Below are 7,639 nucleotides of genomic sequence, written 5' to 3'. Positions count from 1 at the left end.
GGGAGGGCTGAGAGCTGGAGCTGGTACGCCAAGCAGGGTATAGATCCAAGGTTGAGTGGGAGGAGGAGGCTTAGAGCTAGGTCAGGGAGCTTGGCCTCTATTCCTTAAGTGAGCGAAGACCGTTGATGTAACATACTTATATTTGGTTTTAGACCTAGCTTTTTTTTTTTGGCTGCCCTGTGCAGCATGTGGGATCATAGTTCCCTGACCAGGATTAATCCCACGCCCCCTGCAGTGGAAGTGCCGAGTCTTACCCACGGGACAACCAGGGAAGTCCCTAGATCCAGCTTTCTGGTGAAAGATAAGGGACGATGAGGGCTGACTTAAGACAATAATAAAAATTGTAACAATGATAAAAAATGATCACCGATTATACTACATAACAATTAGCACTTAGTAACTATAAATAGTAACAAGTTCATTAATTAATAAGAAATGTGTAAGTATTAACATATATAAATAAATAATTATTAAATACTTGGTGATGACAATAACTAGTAATCACTTTAATTGCAACCTCCTTTCCATTCCTGATCTCCTTACCCTGCTCTTTTTTCACCTCAATGCATAACACCTTCCAACACACTACAAAATCTACTCATTTTGTTGATCTCTCTCCCCGTTGGAATACAACCTCCATGAAGGTGGGGCTTTTTGTCTGTGTTGCTCACTGCTGTATCCCCAGGGCCTAGAACAGTGCCTGGCATATAGTAGGTGCTCAATAAATATAGTTGAACTGAATTGAAATAAAAGTAAATGTACTCAACCTTTACTATGTTCCTGGCATGTTCTAAGCATATATTATTTATATCTTCACTTGAAAATTACTGCCTAGATACAAATTATGAAACTAGTTCAAGGCCACTTGGCAAGTAAAGTAGCTATACTTGAATTTGAATTCAGGAATTCTGGCTGCAGGGCTTATCAGCCTAAAGTACCTCTTCGTGGTACTCAGCAAAGGGGTGTGTCTGTTCCAGAAATGTCCTAGTGGTAGAAGCAAAAGAGATTTCAAAATAACCAGGGAGAGGGAGGCCAAGGATGGTCCCTGAGTAGCTGGGTGGGCAATGGGGGCCATTTGCTGAGAGAAAAGACAGTTAGAAGAACTTATTTATATGACTAAGAATGGCTCAGTTTAGGTATGCCTGCAATTATTTAAGTAACTTTCAGTTCTTATGTAACATCAAACTTTCCTTTCTGATTTTATTCATATTATTGTGCTGGTAACTCTGCCAGGTTCTTCACATTTAAGTTTTCATGATAGCTCCATGAGGTACTATTATGAGCCCCAAATGGATGCTTAGGGAGGCTAGGTTATCATCATCTAGTTAGTGACAGAGTCCAGACCTGATTCTAAAGCTAATATTTCAAATGTGGAAGATAAGGTACCAGAACTGGGTACATCGTTAGAGAAAATATATTAGAAATGTGGAAGCAAAAGAGGACTTTGGAGCTGTAAGTTGGGGGGAGTGGAATTATAAACCTGGCTTTAGATATTACACTTGAGGTGCCTGAGGGATTCTAGCTGGAGTAGTAAAGCAACCTTGTCCATCATTAATGTTGCTTATGAATCTAATAAAGATGAAATATTTTAATTTTGGAAATAAAGTTTGACATGTGAATTCTTCAGAATGATTTGTGAAATTCTTCAGCCAGGGTTTAAGGCATGGTGACTTCTTCCTCTTTTTTTTTTTTTTTTAAAGGCATGGTGACTTTTTTTTTTTCACGATTAATAATGATAATTTTATTTATTTTTTAAATTAATTTTTATTGGAGTATAGTTGCTTTACAATGTTGTGTTACTTTCTACTGTACAGCAAAATGAATCAGCTATATGTATACATATATCCCCTCTTTTTTGGATTTCCTTCCCATTGAGGTCACCACAGAGCACTCAGTAGAGTTCCCTGTGCTATACAGTAGGTTCCCATTAGTTATTTATTTTATACATAGTATCAATGGTGTATATATGTCAATCCCAACCTCCCAATTCCTCCCACCCCCCACCCCTGCATGGTGACTTCTAAGTGTGAAATTTCACATCTATAGCTTTAAAAATTTTTTTTTCTTTTTTTGTAAAGGGAAGGTTCCCCACCTACATCTTCTCACTACCCATAAAAATATTCTATCATTTGCCTAATTTATTAACTCAGTCATTCAACAAATGTCTGACTGCCTCCTAGGAGTAAAGAAACAGATACAATTCTCAACACATCAAAGATGTAGAAATCTTATAGTTAAGAGTTGTACCAAGTCAGTCAATTTTGTTTAATACAAACAAACAATTTAAAAAAACGCTTCACATTTCACAATTGCACCTAAATTTTTTTCTTTTTGAAAAGAAAAGAGAGAACTTTGGAAAAGAATGTTGTTTCTAGGAAAACATTTTCCTAAGTTTCTAATTCTCCTAATACATATGAAACAACTTTCTCTGCCATCACAATGAGAATCAGCTTAAACCAGGGGGATCTGGTAGAAAATTTTATTGTCTTCCCTACTAATGGCCCAGGATTATTAATTCTTACTGATATGTGTGTGTGTGTATATATATATATATATATATATATTTTTTTTTTAATACATTTATTTTATTTTATTTTTGGCTGCGTTGGGTCTTCGTTGCTGCGCGTGGGCTTTCTCTAGTTGCAGTGAGCGGGGGCTACTCTTTGTTGTGGTGTGTGGGCTTCTCATTGCAGTGGCTTCTGTTGTTGCGGAGCATGGGCTCTAGGTGCACGGGCTTCAGTAGTTGTGGCATGCGGGCTCAGGAGTTGTGGCTCGTGGGCTCTAGAGCACAGGCTCAGTAGTTGTGGTGCATGGGCTTAGTTGCTCCGCGGCATGTGGGATCTTCCTGGGCCAGGGCTCGAACACGTGTCCCCTGCATTGGCAGGTGGATTCTTAATTCTTAACCACTGTGCCACCAGGGAAGTCCCTGTATATATATTTGTGTGTATATATATATATATATATATATATATATATATACTTTTTTTTTTTTTTTAGGAAGGAGTCTTCTTTTTTTTTTTTTAATTAATTGATTTTATTTTATTTTTGGCTGTGTTGGGTCTTCGTTTCTGTGCGAGGGCTTTCTCTACTTGTGGCAAGTGGGGGCCACTCTTCATCGTGATGCGCAGGCCTCTCACTATCGCGGCCTCTCTTGTTGCAGAGCACAGGCTCCAGACGCACAGGCTAGTAGTTGTGGCTCACGGGCCTAGTCGCTCCACGGCATGTGGCATCCTCCCAGACCAGAGCTCAAACCCGTGTCCCCTGCATTGGCAGGCAGATTCTCAGCCACTGCACCACCAGGGAAGCCCCTATATTTTTTTAATTAATTTTTTTTGTTTGGCCACGCCGCACGGCATGTGGGATCTTAGTTCCCCAACCAGGGATTGAACCCGCACCCTCGGCAATGAAAGCACAGAGTCTTAACCACTGGACCACTAGGGAATTCCCTTACTGATATTTTATTTTATTTATTTACTTGGCTGCATCAGGTCTTAGTTGCAGCATGTGGGATTGTTTCGTTGCGGCAGGCAGGCTTCTCTCTAGTTGCAGCACACAGGCTCTCTAGCTGTGGCGCGTGGGCTCCGGAGAGCACTGGCTCAGCAGTTGCGGCACATGGGCTCTCGAGCGTGTGGGCTTAGTTGCCCTGCAGCATGTGGGCTCTTAGTTCCCCGACCAGGGATCAAACCCACGTCCCCTGCATTGGAAGGCGAAGTCTTAACCACTGGACCGCCAGAGAAGTCCCCCCTAACTGATATTTTTAAAAAGTCTCTTTACGAGATAATTACTGAAATACTTTCAGATGTCATCATATAACATCTGAGTTCAACTTTCAAAAGAATCCAGTGAAAGAGGAAGTAGATGTGAGTGTAGACAAACACCACTGGCCATGGGCTGACAGTTTTTATAGCAGGGTGATGAGAATATTGAGGGTTCACTGTACTATACTTTCTACTTTTGTGTATATTTGAAGTTTTCCAAAATAAAGACATAGCGTGAATTTTTAAAAACTTAGAAGCTAGAAAGAAATATGCAAAAATGATAACATTTATGTTTAAGGTACCACAAAAATATTTTTCCCTCTCATTTTCTATATTCTCTGTATTCTATTTGAGCATTTTTACTTTTTTATAAGGACAAAACAAAAACAAACAAAAAAACCAAAACCCCATTCTTACTAAGCTCTTTCATCCTTTTGATCCTAGCATTGCCACTTTCTGTGTCAGGGCCATGACATGACTGCAGTTATAGATTATCTGAAAAAACACTGATTTTTTTCCTTTTCAGTTATACATTCTGAAATTTAGACACTGTGAAACTCTACCCTATCTTGCCCTTGTCCTTGAAATTAGGATTTCTCCACTTAAGAGGCCTTGGGCAAACTACTTAATCTCTCTGACTCTCAATTTCTTTACCTTAAGTAGAAAATAAGCCAAATCAGAGGCATGAATGACAATGTAGGGCAAACAGCAAGGCAGGGAACTAACACTTGGTTGAATTTCAGGCATTGTACTAGGAATTTATACACATTTATTCCTCTCAAAAACATCTGTTTTTAAGGAAGAAAAATATGACTACTTCAATCGTAATGAATAAAGGATATGAACATCAATTAATTTATTCAATTAACAAATATTTATGACCACCTACTATATTTTAGGCACCATGCTGAAAGCAATACCAATGGTCAGCAAATAGTGTGAACAAATGGTCATCTCTATTAGTCATAATCAAAGGAATGCAAGTAAAACAAAAGCGACTTTTCCATTTTTCACCCATCAAATGGGTGAACTTTCAATAAATGGTTTTCTTAGGGTAGATGAATGTGGTGCTTTGGGATCTCTTCTAAAGTGGGCAGACGCCATAGATGCACCATCTTCCTGAAGGCACTTGAGCAATGTGTATAAAACGGCTCTAAACTGTATATTTACCTAAAAAAAATGTCCCAACCAGGAGAATGAAGCACACCTAGCGACTGCAGTTCCAAATACCATTTTGGAAAGTACCAAAATACCCAAAGGAAAAAGGATTCCTTGGAAAATGGCTACTTCAAGGTGGGAGCTAGGAAATGAACAAGACGAGCCTGGACATCCTATTGTGGCTAGGATAGCAGGCAAGTGATCAAAGACTCGCAGGGTCATATCAAAAGGACACAGGAATCAAATTGGAAGAGGATCCCACAAACCACACATGGAACAATTGAGCATCAATGAGAGTACACCTGAAATAGATTTAAACATACTGAATATGCTTCACATACACACCCCTCTAAACTCAGTGATTACCATGGCAGAATGTTAGGGAACCAACTCATTATTTTGAAAACCAATAAAGAGAAGAAAGAAGCATCTACCCGCCTTTCCTTGTTGTAACATGGATAACCAACAGGTAGTTGAAGGGAAGTTTCTCTTTTTAAAAATATTCTAGCAATAAAGGAAGAAAAAATAATATATCATCATTCTGCAATCCCTAATAAATTAATTAGATTTACCAATTGACCATCAAGGCTGCTAACATCATAAAAGAAAGACACCTAAATATTATGTCTCTCAATATTAACCACCTATAAGTAGTCTTAAAAACAACAAAAATGGGAACCTCATGCCTCTAGACATCAACTACCAACTTATAGGAAATACCAAGGATAGAGGAGCAGGTTTAACTACCCATTGGGATGAGCAGCAAAAACCAAGCTCTGAGAAACTCTCCAAGGCAAACAAACTAGTTTCTTTGAAAAGTAAGTTGCCGGGGTGGGGGTGGGGAGTCCGGGAGGGAGGAGGATGAAGGAGAAGGATAGATTCAGACTTAAGAAACACAACAATCAACTGCAATTTGTGAAACATTATTTGGATCCTGATAACTTTCAAAAATTGACCTTCATTGAAACAATTAGAAATTGGAACATGGCTATCAGGTATGCAATGTTAATTATTAAGGCAGTGCTGTCAATTTTTTTATGGCGTGAAAACTCTTCTAACGTTTGTGAGATATTTCAGAGGTACATACTAAAATTTTTATAGATGAAATGATATATCTGGGATTTACTTCAAAAATAACATGGAGGTGGGGGAGTGGGTGGAAATATGGATAAAACAAGCCTGGCCATGAGCTGATAATTACTGAAGCTGGTCATGGGGCACTGGGGGTACATTCTAAGAGTGTGAGGACAGAAAGTTTAAAAGAAAGTATATACACTTTTTTTGATGTTTGCTAGTAAAAAAAAAAAGTATATTATTTTGATCTAACATTTCCACTTTTAGAAATTCATCTTAAAGATATACATTACATATACAAAATAATGTATGTGCAAGGATATTTATTATAGGATTGTTGGAAAGAGCAAAAAATAAACTAAATTGATAAGGTTAAATAAATTATGAAACACACATATGAGAGAATACTATGCAGCTGTTACAGAAGAATAAGGCCACCATATATGTATTGACATGGTCCAATCTTCCAAGGTGTATGGATAAGCAAAACTAGCAATGTATAGAAATTTGCTACCATTTATGTAAAACATTCTTATAAAGAGTGTTATGTGCATGTCTACACTTAGGCAAATGGAGAAATCAGGAAGTATATGCAAGAACTTGATAGCAGTGATTGCTACATAAACGGCAACAGGGTAATGTGTGGAGGTTCACTTATGTGAATACAAAATTTAACTTTAAAATTTTTATCCTGTGCCTGTGTTTTAGCTATTCAAAGTGATAATTTTTAATGTCATAGATTTGAGCCCCTCCAACTGTACATCCTAATCATTAAGCCACTTAAAGAAAAATGACATAAAGCACATTGCTTTGTAACCCTTTGTAGGCAGTGGCACATGCAGAAAATGCAGGTGCTTTTACTGAACACTCAGGATGACTGAGAAGATGGATGGCATCAGGGTGCAATGGGTCCTCTGCCCCAGACACTGACTGGCTACCCCAAGGGCTGAGGGGATGTGTTTTTTAAGATTCCTCAGAGTCATTCACAAGCCCTGATCTGGATGTCCCTGGAGTTGGATCAAGGCTCTTTTCCCCATCACTGTCACATCCTGGAGTTACAACATCAAAATTCTAAAAACATATTTAATCCAGAGTAGGTACAGTTCCAGACATTCCATCTAAAATTAATTTTAATAGACTGGATTAAATTAGCTGGAATTTTATTTATATTTATCTTCACAAATGATAATTATTATCTACAATTTGTTTTTCAGGAGTTATTCTTGTTGAGTTTTTTATCATAAATTTTTTAGCCTTGAAGATGAATCGGCAAGCTTCTCTCAGGGATTATCTGTTCCTTAAGGTTTTTGTACGTTAAACTGTTTTCTCGGGACTTCCCTGGTGGCGCAGTGGTTAAGAATCCGCCTGCCAATGCAGGGGACACGGGTTTGAGTCCTGGTCTGGGAAGATCCCACATGCCACGGAGCAACCAAGCCTGTGTGCCACAACTACTGAAGCCCGCGCGCCTAGAGCCTGTGCTCCACAACGAGAAGCCACCACAATGAGAAGCCTGTGCACCACAACAAAGAGTAGCCCCCACTCGCCGCAACTAGAGAAAGCCCGCGCACAGCAGTGAAGACCCAACGCAGCCAAAAATAAATTAATTAAAACGAAACAAAACAAAAAAAATTGTTTTTTCTAAAGGGACA

This window comes from Balaenoptera musculus, chromosome 19 (assembly GCF_009873245.2).
Source record: "Balaenoptera musculus isolate JJ_BM4_2016_0621 chromosome 19, mBalMus1.pri.v3, whole genome shotgun sequence".
Lineage (NCBI taxonomy): Eukaryota > Metazoa > Chordata > Mammalia > Artiodactyla > Balaenopteridae > Balaenoptera > Balaenoptera musculus.
This window is presented reverse-complemented; position numbering follows the sequence as displayed.